We start from the raw sequence: 13,140 nt of genomic DNA on the forward strand, positions 1-13,140 counted from the left end.
TAAATCCAAATAAGGGGGAGGGTGCATGGGATAAAGCATGCTTAAGACTAATTCACAAAAATAAGTTCGTTATGGTAAGAGCCTAAAATATCCCCAGCAGAGTCGCCATGTTGTCGCGCCTCCTTTTTCCTCGCGGAGTCCTGATATGCTCAAATTACACTTTAATTAAATAGTGTAAGGCAGTCACTATCAAATATAATAACCCAACAAGGTTGGGGTCGAATCCCACAGGGAATATGGTGTGAGAAGTTTACTTGAGTAGTGTGTAACTTGACTTAAGTCGTAATTCTATTCGGTTAACGTAACAAGAGAATGATATAATTAAGAATTAACGAGATACCTAATTGTGATATGAGAATGTAAATAATTTGATTAAAGAAAACAAGGTTGTGTTCCCGTCAATGGAGTAATGCTATCGGAGTTAATATGATATATTTCTAATGGAAGGTCCTCTAGATATGCAAATGATGTCTAAATGACTACCCAATATTTTCCAATAGTTGGGGAGTATTTCCTCTTTATGATTTTTCCAAATATAAAAGAGTTGAAATTAAGAGAAATCAATTTATGCCAAATAAAATCCACTTATTCCTAAGCGATTCTATTAAACAAGGTTTAAAGCCTTGAGTCTTTGATATTTACTTCTACCAAACCCTAACTCACTTTTCCAAGTAAAGAAAGAGTTTAATGGCACTTGTTAATATTTGCAATCACCAACAATAAATGAAGAATGAGAAATAAATATATAACCACCAACAATAAATGAAGAATGAGAAATAAATATATATCAACCAATCATTATATATATAGTCAATGTTAAACATCCATTAACATAACACTCATTTAGGGTCCACAACCTTAGTATTTAAAGCTAGCTACTCATGCTAAAATACAAAAAGATGAGAATATTAAATGTCATAAAGCATACAAATTGCAAGATTCTTCACTCCTAAAGCTTCCAAAAGAGAGGAATATTCAAAGATTGAAATGTAGCTCAAAAACCAGACAAGATTCCCCCACAAACCCTATAAATCTATTTATAGTAGGCTAAAACTCGGGACCAATTTCGGACAAAAATTCTTCTCCAGGTGAATTATGCGACCGCATTTCTGTCGCATAACAGACATCCGGTCCGCGTTCTCGTCAAAACCATCGCATCTTCGAAACCTTAGTTCCCAGGTAGTCGTCACATTTTGGTTATGCGGTCCGCATTGTTGATTTGTGACTGCATAACATCACCGCATTTCAGACTTCAGCAACTTCTACAGGGGGTTTGCGATCCATTATGCGGCCCGCAAACAAGTTATGCGTCGCATAATGGACCGCATTTCTTGCACTTGAATTTGGCTAAACAGACTATTGGACTTTGCGGTTCCTCTGAGCAATATGTGGTCTGCATGTTGGATTTGTGGTACACATATTCACATCTGCGATCACATTTTGCCTTTTTCTTGTCCTTTTGCGGTTTTTTAATTTCATTTACATGTTCTTGGTCCTTAAGCCTCATACACTGCAAAACATTCAAATTACATAAGTATAAAAAATAATTGCATTTAAAACGAGCTAAAATCTAAGCAATTGGTATTAATGTGGCGAAATTCTCCGGCACATTAACACCCCCAACTAAAACTCTTGCTTGTCCTCAAGCAACTAAAACGACACTATCCTATTCTGGACTCCAACTAAATGATATAAAACAATAGTGACCGTGGACGGTGTTAGTTGTCAGTACTACAAGCATGCACTTTCATTTATTTACCCTTCCTAAACAATCATTGTTATATACAAAGAAACTAATCAACTTGTGAACTTTGAGCCTCGACCAATTTGACAAAATGTTACTCTCAGCTGAGTGCACTTGCATTCGACTTCAAGAACTCAACTTCTGTCCAACCTCACAATTCATGTGCCCTCACTAGAAAGAAAGTCCCAAACTCACAATATTTACAATGACAACAAAAGGGATGGATTCACAAAGACACTCACTCTCACGAAGAGTTTCAAGTGTTACAACATGTCATACCATAGGCTTGCCCTTATTTTAATTCATCGCTTTATTCTAAGAACGTTTGGTTGGAGATCCCATAAGAACTTTTTAAGCTTGTAATGTAGGTTTAGGGAAGGGTCGGATAAACATTTGGGTACAAGTGAATACACCCTCCTTGAACACTACTCACATTTTTCTTTCTTGTTGCTCTTTGCCTCTTTTCAAACCACATAGCCCTCATTGGCCCCTAATTTCCAAAATTGAACCACCTTAAATACCTCTCTAATTTTCTTCAAGGCTCCATATATATATATATATACATACATCTCTTTTTCTTTTTTCTTCTTCTTTTCTCTTGTATTTTTTTGTATTTTTCTTTTGGAGCTTGAATAGTTTAATATGAATATTTTGAGGTATATTTTACTACACTCAATGTACAACCTTGCCAATTTCCGGCTTGACACCACAACCCCAACTTAGGCTTTTAGCCTCAATCTCAATGTTCAAGGAGGGACGAGTTCAAAAAAAGGGATTATTTTTCAAAAAGGGGAAAAGTTTGTAATGAGTTGACCAAAGAAAAGGTTAAAGGCTCAAATGGGGTAACAAGTGATAATATCTATACAATGGATAGCTTGAAAGGCTAACTAGGTTTTCCAATATCACAAAGACTGCCTAAGGTCATTTCTCCAACCAAATGTAATTATCATTAGCATCGAAAGACCAACCGGGCAAGTTCTAGAAGACAGAAGTAAACACAAGAATTATTTATACAAAGACTCACACACATGAAACACGAACTGTTTGACTCAACATAGTTTTAGCCCTCGAGTCAACACTTGAAAACTCGAAGCTTTCATCATATTTACATGTATAATTCTAGGTAAACATAGAGTCAAAGAGCGAGCCTCAAGTTCACATAGTTGATTTCCTATACAACACAATTATGTTTATATTAATGGAAGGGTATAGGCTATTTACATGCATACATACTTGAAACTAGATAATTACACCAACCCGGTCAAAATGTTTCATCCTACTGCCATGGTTATACTATTACACCCTTGGAAAAGAACGCAACGAAGAAAAAACAAGGGGAATTCATTGCTAATTACTAAAGATAAACATGCATCCAACTATCTACTTGTTTTTTTTTTCTTTATATACAAAGATAACATATGTACAAAGACCATACAAGTATATAGAAAAGTTACCGAGAAATTTACTTATATAACACAAAAACATGTACAACAGTTCAAGGATTTCAAAAAGTTTGTACAAAGCTATCCCACCCCCAACTGAAAAGCATGCATTGTCCCCAACGCATAAGAATGTAAGAGTTTAGGGACTCCCTGAGGCGCACTAAGAGTTATGGGAGTTGGAAGCCAGCTGAATGATGGTGGGGTCACCCTCTGATGTTGGAGCTAGGGCCTGTGAGATCTCGGCCTAAGGAATGACCTCCACTGAGGGAGGAGGGATCTCTAACTGCCTCGATACTGGAGCTGGGGCTTGTGAGCTGCTAGCCTCGCCCGCTGATAGCTGAGAGGTCGATGGATTGGCTTGGATGACCATGTCTGCTAGCGAATGTTCTATCGCCATCTAACAGCTTCTTCTTCCTCCTATGTAACTGTAGGGGCAGAAACCTGCTTTCCTTTCTTCTAAGGTGCAGGAGCTATCATCAAAGTGGAAAAATCAAGATCTAATCCTGCCACGGACGTGCCCGCTCCCTGCTCTCCTTCCTTGGGCATGAAGGAGGATAAATCGAACTCCATATTTTGCATTTTGTGGAGCTCAGTCTTCAGTGTGGCAACATCATCACGGAGCTTTGGCAAGTTTTCAACCTCACCCCGCTCTATCTTTTCAATCCGCACCTCAAGTATCAAGCAATCCCTATAAGATGTTTGTTGCTGTCGTAGGGCCGTCACTAAGGACTGGATTGGGGTCAATGCCTGCCTGATGAGTGTGGGGAGGTCCTTTAGAAGATGGTCTACCTTAGCATTTGCATGTTGAGCTAAAAGACCGAGCCTTGAAATGGTTGGTAGTGCGGCAGAAGGCTGTGCAATGGTGGCTTGAAAGGTGGGCTGTGGAGTGGAAGTGAAGGCCACTGTGGCCTGAGGAGAAACAGGGGTCTGGGAGTCTGAGATCTCTGTATTAGTAGGAATCTAGATCTAAACCTCTAGGGAAGCAACAACCACCTATGGCACCGCGTCACTAATGCGCGTGCTATCAATATCCTTCAGTGCTTTTCCCGTCTTGTTAGTGTGTGGTATTGAAGGGACTTCCACAGCCTTGCAGAGGGCTATGATCAAGCATAGGAATGGAAGTGATGTGGTTGTCAGGTTGGCCCGGACCCCTAACTCTCCAAAGATAATGTCACCCATATCAATTTTGATCTCGGTCATAATGCATGCAATGGGAAGAGCTTTCTCAATGCTTATATCAGTCTCATTTCGGGACGGTATCAAGCGAGAGGTGACAAAACTGAGCCAGAATCTACCCTTTCGTATGAGATCTTCCTTGAATATTTTATGCAGAGGGTCAATCCAAGCAGGGGTCCCCTTGGTTATCACTAAAGTTATCCAACCATGCTCATTATCCCTGTTTGCCCATTTGGTGTCATACTCAGGTGTGCCCGAACTCTAGTTGGGGAAGTAGAACTCATTTATAGTTTCATTGTTATAGAACACCTGCTTTCCCGAACCAAGACAGTCTCATAGAATACTTTGTTGTGTTTGTGGTGAGGGGTCCTGGAGGCTCCATAAGGTGCATAAAACTCATGCACCCATGTTTCATTGAAATTATCAGGCAGCTCAGTGAAGCACTCCCAGTTTCTAGCTTTGATGTTCTCCAGTATGTAAGGGTATTGCTCATGTAGCCCGTTCAGACTCAGTTGTTTCTCATCAAGGATTTTTTGTTTCATGAGCCCTTATTTATACAGATCCCTAGAGCCTGTGACCTCAAACTTGAGTTGGAAATCATCTCCTCTTTTTCTTCTTGCCTCAGCTTGTAGGTCGACTGATGGCAAGGTCTCTTCCTCATCAGACTGGGAGGGATGTGCAGCAGTAGGTCGGCATAATTCCGGTCGTGAACGCTTGGCTTGTTGTGCTTGACGACCGATGGAGGCCCTTTTCTTGGAAGCATTATGTTTCTTAGGAGCCATATCTGCAAAGAAACGAAGTGCGAGTGACATAGAAGACATCAGAAGAAAAGGTTACAAAGAAAGTCAAGTATGCGACAGGTTATGGGGTCGCATAACCACTATGCGGACCGCAAACCTATCGCAAAACTTCTGTCTGCTGAAAGGAAACATTTATGTGATTGGTTATGCGATTGCATATCTATTATGCGGTTCGCATAATCATAGCAAAATTATGCGCTTGAAAAGTTCATCACACTATGCGATCGCAAAACCCACCGCAAAGATGGATTTGCGATCGCAAATCAGCCGCAAACATATTAAAAAAGGCCAAAACTGTTGAAGTTTGAGGTGGCTTTGCGGTCCGCATATCACTTATGCGATCGCAAAGCCTCCGTAATTTTTCATCTTCCTTAAGTCACCTAGGGTTTCTTATGCGGCAATGATGCGGACAGCAAATCGACTATGCGGTCCGCGAAAGTCTTCATCCTCAAGGTTTTAACTCCACCCTCTACAATGGTGACCCTAATTTCACTATCCAGCACCCCAAGCCTAACATATTATCCAAGAACCCCCCTCCCTCCCTATTATGAGCAGATACCCAAATAACGGAGAGGAAAAAAGAACAAACACTAAAGGAAACTAATAAAACAAGAAAACACACAACAAAGTTAAAACTAAAAATTAACATGGATGAAATCGGGAAGGGAGAACATACTAGGAATGGATGATTGAGAAACACTTAGGAGATGAATTCAACAATTGGGATCGTTGTTTACTCTTTCAATTTCAACTAGCCGTTGTCCTTTTCCTTTTTCTTTTGTTTTGTTTTTTTTTTGTTTTGTCTAAGAGGGAAGTGAGTGTGTCTGAGTGCTGGTGCGTGTTGATATGCGAAGGGGTAGGGATACTTACCTGTAAAACTGTGGTGGATAAGTCACCGCATAACACCTTATGCGACCGCATAAGTGTTATGCGATGATTTCAACTCAAGTTGCTCATCTACACAATACGGTGCACTTGTGCAATTGCATAACTTATATGCGGTCCGCAAAGTGCACGTCCTTGTCGCATTTCGACCATCAATATTTGCTGAACAAACTGCCCAGGTCTACGACCATTATGCAGTCCGCATAGTCAAAATGCGACTGCATATGTGTAGCAGACTTCCCATGGTGAATTTTCTTCCCTTTCACTTGCAATTTTACTCTGTGTTATGATCTTTTGAATCACCTGCTCTCTAACACACACTTTAAATTGCTCAATTAAATCTATCTAACAAAAATTAAAATTTAAATGACAAAAAGGATGTTACCACACATGGGTTGCCTCCCATGAAACGCTTGATTTAACGTCGTGGCACGACGAAGTTGGACTTTCTTTGGGTTCACTCTTTGGTCGGGCATGGACCATCTTTGAGAGCCAACTGTTCCACCAAGTGTTTTTCTCCATCTGTGCCTAAGTAGTGCTTGACTCGCTGGCCATTTACTTTGAAGGTCCGGAGCCCATCCTCCGATTCTAATTCCACAGCTCCAAAAGGGGATACATCTACCACCTTGAACGGACTGGACCACTTCGATTTGAGCTTTCCCGGAAATAATTTGAGCCTTGAGTTAAAGAGTAAAACCAAGTCACCCGACTTGAACTCCCTTTTCAAGATCTTTTTGTCATGGACAAACTTCATCCTTTCTTTGTACACAGCTACACTTTCATATGCATGGAAACGGAATTCCTCCATTTTATTGAGTTATGTTAACCTCAAATTTGCAGCTTCAACCCAGTCCAAGATCAACCCTTTTCAAGCCCACATGGCTTTGTGATCCAGTTTTACGGGTAGATGACAAGCCTTGCCGAAGACTAACCGATAAGGAGAAGTGCCAATAAGAGTTTTTTACGTCGTGCGGTCTGACCACAACGCGTCATCTAGCTTCCTTGACTAGTTGGTCCTGTTTGAATTAATAGTCTTTGCTAGAATATTCTTTATCTCTCGGTTGAAAACTTCAAATTGGCCACTTGATTGGGGATGATAAGGTGTGACCACCTTATGCTTGATGCCATATTTCTCTAGTAGCCCCGTGAAAGTCTTGTTATAGAAGTGAGACCCACCATCACTAAGAATGGCTCTAGGAGTGCCAAACCGTGTGAATATATTTTTCTTTAAGAATGTGGTCACACTTCTTGCATCATTGTTTGGTAAGGCAATTGCTTCAACCCATTTGGACACATAGTCCACAGCCATCAAGATATATTTTATACCACATGATCTTACAAAGGGGCCCATAAAATCAATTTCCCACACATCAAAGATCTCGATCTCCATCACAAAGTGCATTGACATTTCATGCCTCTTGGAGATTGATCCTTGTCTTTGACATTGGTCGCAAGCCTTGACCATTTGATTGGCATCATGATAAATCGACGACCAATAATAACCACATTCAAGCACCTTTGCCGCCGTTCGATTTCCCCTATGGTGACCTCCGACTGGTGAGTCATGGTATGCCTTTAGAATTGGCATAATCTCCTCTTCTGGAACACATCTTCTGATGATGTTATCAGCATAAATACGGAACAAGAATGGATCTTCCCAATAGTATTGCCAACAATCTCTCAAAAACTTCTTCTTCTGATAAGCTTTCAATCCATCCGGAATGAGTTCACTAACCAAGTAGTTATCAATATCGGCGTACCAAGGGGTAGATGAAGAAGACAATGCCAAGATGTGCTCATCAGGAAATGCATCATTGATATCAAGATTTTCCTTCGGTCGTCCATCCTCTTCAAGCCTAGATAGATGATCCGCCACTTGATTTTCGGTGCCCTTGTGATCCTTGACCTTAAAGTCAAATTCTTGCAATAGGAGGAGCCACCGAATTAACCTCGATTTGGCATCTTTCTTCGCCATGAGATAGCGAAGAGCGGCATGATCAGTATAGACCACAATTTTAGACCCCAACAAATAAGCTCGGAATTTTTCAAAGGCATATACAATTGCAAGAAGCTCTTGCTCTGCCACCGTATAGTTCAATTGCACACCGTTGAGCATTTTGTTTGCATAATAGATGGGATGGAGAACCCTGTTATGTCGTTGACCCAGAACTGCTCCAATGGCTACACCACTGGCGTCACACATGAGCTCGAATGGGAGAGACCAATCCGGTATGACAATAATGGGTGTTGTGGTGAGCTTCTCTTTTAGTTCCTCAAATGCCATAAGACACTTTTCATCAAACACAAACTTGACGTCTTTTTCAAGGAGCTTGCACATAGGATTTGCGATTTTGGAGAAGTCCTTGATAAAGCACCGATAGAATCCGGCATGCCTTAAGAAGCTTCGGACACCTTTTACCCATGTTGGTGGATGAAGCTTGAAGATGATTTCAATTTTTGCTCGATCAACCTCTATGCCATGTTTTGAAATTTTATGCCCCAAGATAATGCCTTCATCCATCATGAAGTGGCATTTCTCCCAGTTAAGCACAAGGTTGGTTTCCTCACATCTCTTGAGCACTTGTCTGAGATTGTCAAGACAATGCTCAAAAGAGTCACCTACCACCGAAAAGTCGTCCATGAAAACCTCTAGAAAATCCTCCACCATGTCTGAGAAGATGGACATTATGCATCTTTGAAAGGTAGCCGGAACGTTTCACAAACCAAATGACATCCGGCTAAAGGCAAAAGTTCCACAAGGGCAAGTGAATGTTGTCTTCTCTTGGTCCTCCAATGCTATGTTGATTTGGTTGTAACCGGAATACCCATCAAGAAAGCGATAGAATGACCTTCCCGCTAGCCGATCAAGCATTTGATCAATAAAAAGCATAGAGAAATGGTCTTTGCACGTAGCACTATTGAGCTTCTGATAGTCCATGCAAACTCTCCGCCCGGTGACCATCCATGTTGGGATAAGCTCATTCTTTTCATTGTGAATTACTATCATGCCTCCCTTCTTTGGTACACATTGCACCGAACTCACCCACGAACTAAACGCAATAGGGTAGACAACCCTGGCATCTAACCACTTGATGATTTCTTTCTTTACCACCTCTTTCATGGAAGGATTCAACCTTCGTTGATGCTTCACACTTGGTTTACTCTCATTCTCCAATTGGATCTTATGTTCGCAAATTCCGGCGGGAATCCCTCGGATGTTTGCAATTGTCCACCCAATAGCTTGCCTATGCTCCTTTAAGACATTCAAAAATTATTCTACCTGCACATCATTCAACAAAGAAGACACGATTACCGGTAGAGTATCATTTAAGAAATTTATACCTCAAGTGTGGTAAAAGTGGTTTGAGGTCTAGTTGCGGTGGCTCAATAATTGAAGGCTTTGCGGGAGGAGTGGCTCTATTCTCCAAGTCGAGAGAGAGCTTTTTCAGAGCATAAGTGTAGGACCCAAGCCCTTCCAATGCATTGACTGATTCCATGTACCCCTCCATACCTTCACCGTCGAAGTTTTCCAAAATAGCCGCCAACGCCTCACCGAGGCATTGTTCTTTCATCTTCATTTCAACCACATCTTCCACTTCATCAACAACATCGATCACCGAGATGCTTTCATATACATGGGGTAGTTTCATACCCTTGCTTGCTTGGAATGTAACCTCTTCATCATTCACACAGAATTTGATCTCATTCCATTCCGAATCCATTAGTACTCTTCTTGTGGCAAGGAATGGTCTCCCCAAGATGATAGAGATCTCTTTGTCAACTGCGCAATCAAGGATTACGAAATCGACGGGTAAATGAAACTTTCCCACTTTTACAAGTACATCATCGACAATTCCCACCCGTTTCTTTATGGAACGATCGGCCATTTGCAATCTCATACTTGTGGGCCTTGGCATACCTAACCCTACTTGCTTGTAAATGGCAAGAGGCATTAGGTTGATGCTAGCCCTATTATCACAAAGGGCTCTTGCAAAATCATGCATCCCAATAGTGCATGGAATAGTGAAAGCTCCCGGGTCTTCTTTCTTTTGAATGGTGGTTATTGCAATGATGGAACTAACCCGGTGAGTCATATTCACCACTTCATTTTTTGTGGTTCTCTTCTTGGTGATCAAGTCTTTCAAATATTTAGCAAAATCCGACATCTCTTGAAATGCTTCCACGAATGGAATGTTTAGCGATAACTGCTTGAGAATGTCATAGAACATTTCGAGTTTGCTATCATCAACCTTCCTAGCAAGTCTTTGAGGAAAAGGAGGAGGAGGTCTAGGAATAGGTGGTAGAGTTTTTGGTGTCTCTTTTACCTTTTCCTTTACCTCTTCTCGGTTTACTTCTTGAACTTTCAACTCTTCCGAAACCTTTTTAGTTTCAACAACAATTGGCTCTTCCACTTGTGCTTCAACCTCTTGTTCGGACTCTTCCACTTCAACCACTTGTTCACTCTCTCCTTATAGTACCTTCCCACTCCGTGTAGTAATTGCCATGATATGAGAAGTTGGACCACTCCCACTACCCTTTGGGTTCTTAATTGTGTCACTAGGAAGCATTCCCTTTTGCTTTGAATTTTGTTCCCTAGAGAGACCTCTCATTTGCATCTCCAATTTTTGAATGGATGCGATATGAGAACCAACAAGCTAGGTCATAGTCCTCATAGATGTGTCGGCCCTCTTTTGATTTTGCAATACCGGTTCAAGCATGCTTTCCAACTTGGAATCACTTGAGGAACCTTGATTTGAATATTGACCCTTTGGAGGAACATAAGGGTTTGAACTCCGATTTGAGAAGTTGTTATTGTTGTTATTCCAATTTCCTTGATTTGAGCTACCTTGATCATTTCGCCACTGTTGGTTGCCTTGCCTGTCACGCCCCAAACCTTGGGAGGCGTGGCTGGCACCCGGTGCCGCATTGGCCTGAGCGAACCACTATGTAACTCATTCATTCCTTTTGTAACTATCATGGGCCAACGTGGACACAACTCGTAATGTACAGAAATGGGCAAAGGTTATATCAATGAAACATCGTTCATAAAACATGAATACATATGGGCCGTCAAGACCTCTGATATACTGTACAACATACATAAACATCTATCTACAAAGCCTCTATGATTATTTGACAACAAATGAGACAGGGCACCGGCCTACCCATAAGTCAGCAACAAACTTCTGACACGATGACTCAAAACTCGGCTGCACTCCCAATATGGTGGAATCTTACCTATCCTTCGCTGAATGCCGATCTCGTCTATTATGAGGGCTCGCTAAACTGATTATTTATACATGGAGGCATGAATGCAGCGTCCCCAACAAAAAGGACGTCAATACGAATAATGTACTGAGTGTGTAAGGTACATAAATAAGTACATAACAGACATGGAGGAAATATAGGGTAAATGACTCAACCTGTAAGTTTGGATAACTTTGTAAATCATGAAATACTTATAGTGTCATGCATATACGTATGAATGTCATGTCGTCCATAGGTACATGTGTTCATAACATCATCAAGCCTCTGAGGACACCCCGTTATATCATCTCGGCCACTATGGTCAAATCATCAACGTATACCAGCTAATCTAGTGGTGGTGCGTATATAACGCCGTAACCTTTTCTCATATCCCATATACAAATATATACGCATATATAACGTCGTCTGAGTCATGGGTAAATGCACATGTAAATGAATGCAATGCATGAGAAGTACGTTAATAAAACTTCTCGGGACGTCATAAGACCATTATGCCTCTGATTAATATCATGAAATAAACTTTTTTCAACTTACGTATTTTTCTGAGACCCATGAACAGAATATAGAATAATATGACACATGGGTAATCAAGAACATGAGCATATCTAGTATTTCTATGAATAGAGTCATTTATGAAAATTTCGCATTTTTCCGTTTCATATATCGTATTGATCATGCCAAAAGAAAGAAGGATAGCCTTAACACAGCTGAGTTTTCCAAAAGCTTGTGCAGTGCCATTGAATTATGACGGCCCACTAAATCCTTACTTCAAGGAGATATTATCATTGCATAGCATGATCGGAGGGAGTCATTTAAAGACTAGTATCACTCCAGAGCAAAACTAACAGTGATACTGTTTAAACCTAGTATAGTAAATTTATTAGAAAGGCTTTTAGTTTATTTTTTTCTTTTACCATGTCCATATTAACTGGTCCTAGCCTTCTACTCTTTACTTTCCTCTTTTAGAGACTCATAATTGATCTTTTCTCAAGAAACTTTGCTGAATAGGTGGAGAAAAAGTAATAAGCTCAGAATTCTTGATTTCTTGCACAAATTTGACTTTGTGGACTGTCGTAAAATCCCACCCCAACTCAACAACTAAAAAAAAAAAAAAAAAAAAAAAAAAAAAAAAACAGAATTTACCTTCTTCTTGGGCAACTCTTGACTCACCCAAATTTAACAAGTAGTTCACTACAAGAATCCATGAAAGGACGCCTTTTCTTACAGTCAACGTATTTTTCTTCAAACTCCAAACATGTACATTCACTGTTGGACGTACAACATAGCTAGGTGTATAGTACTAATGTTTCGTAGATTTTGACAAAAAAAAGTACCGCTAGAATTTTGCACAAACTTTCATTTTTGCTAAACACAATACTAGTATGGATAGGAACTAAGATGGTAGAAGAATATAAAAGGGGCAGCAGCTACCATGTGTTGATTTGTACGTGCAGCTTGTACAAATAAGCCACGGGTTATATATAAGCCATGGACAGCGATGTGCTGGAACTATGTGGCAATTGTGGTGTCCCTACATCATCATTTTCTTCATCTAGTGGGAATTTGGAGCCTTATCATCTTCTTGCAATCCCCAATTAATCAATAATTACCCAATTATTCATATAATTAAGAATTATCTCAACTTACTTAAAATATTACTCAATTTTAATACATTTTATATAATTTACTATTATGGTCATGTGATACCATATAACATAAATACATACACTATTATTTTATTAAAATATTCATGTAAAATACATATATTTTCTCAACTTATAATTTTCCTAATCTCATATAAAGAGTAAAAATTTTGTACGCTTAA

The 13,140-nt window shown here is 40.2% G+C and overlaps 1 long non-coding RNA gene across 1 annotated transcript; it reads right to left on the reverse strand.

The window, feature by feature from the left end:
• Positions 1-842: 842 nt before the first annotated feature.
• LOC107767203 (uncharacterized) lies at positions 843-12,754 on the reverse strand. The gene is made up of 2 exons (XR_012710143.1): positions 12,459-12,754; positions 843-1,510 (listed from the first exon to the last, which is right to left on the reverse strand). It is a non-coding gene; the product is annotated as an uncharacterized LOC107767203 (long non-coding RNA).
• Positions 12,755-13,140: the final 386 nt, after the last annotated feature.

Source organism: Nicotiana tabacum, chromosome 6, assembly GCF_000715075.1.
Source record: "Nicotiana tabacum cultivar K326 chromosome 6, ASM71507v2, whole genome shotgun sequence".
NCBI lineage: Eukaryota > Viridiplantae > Streptophyta > Magnoliopsida > Solanales > Solanaceae > Nicotiana > Nicotiana tabacum.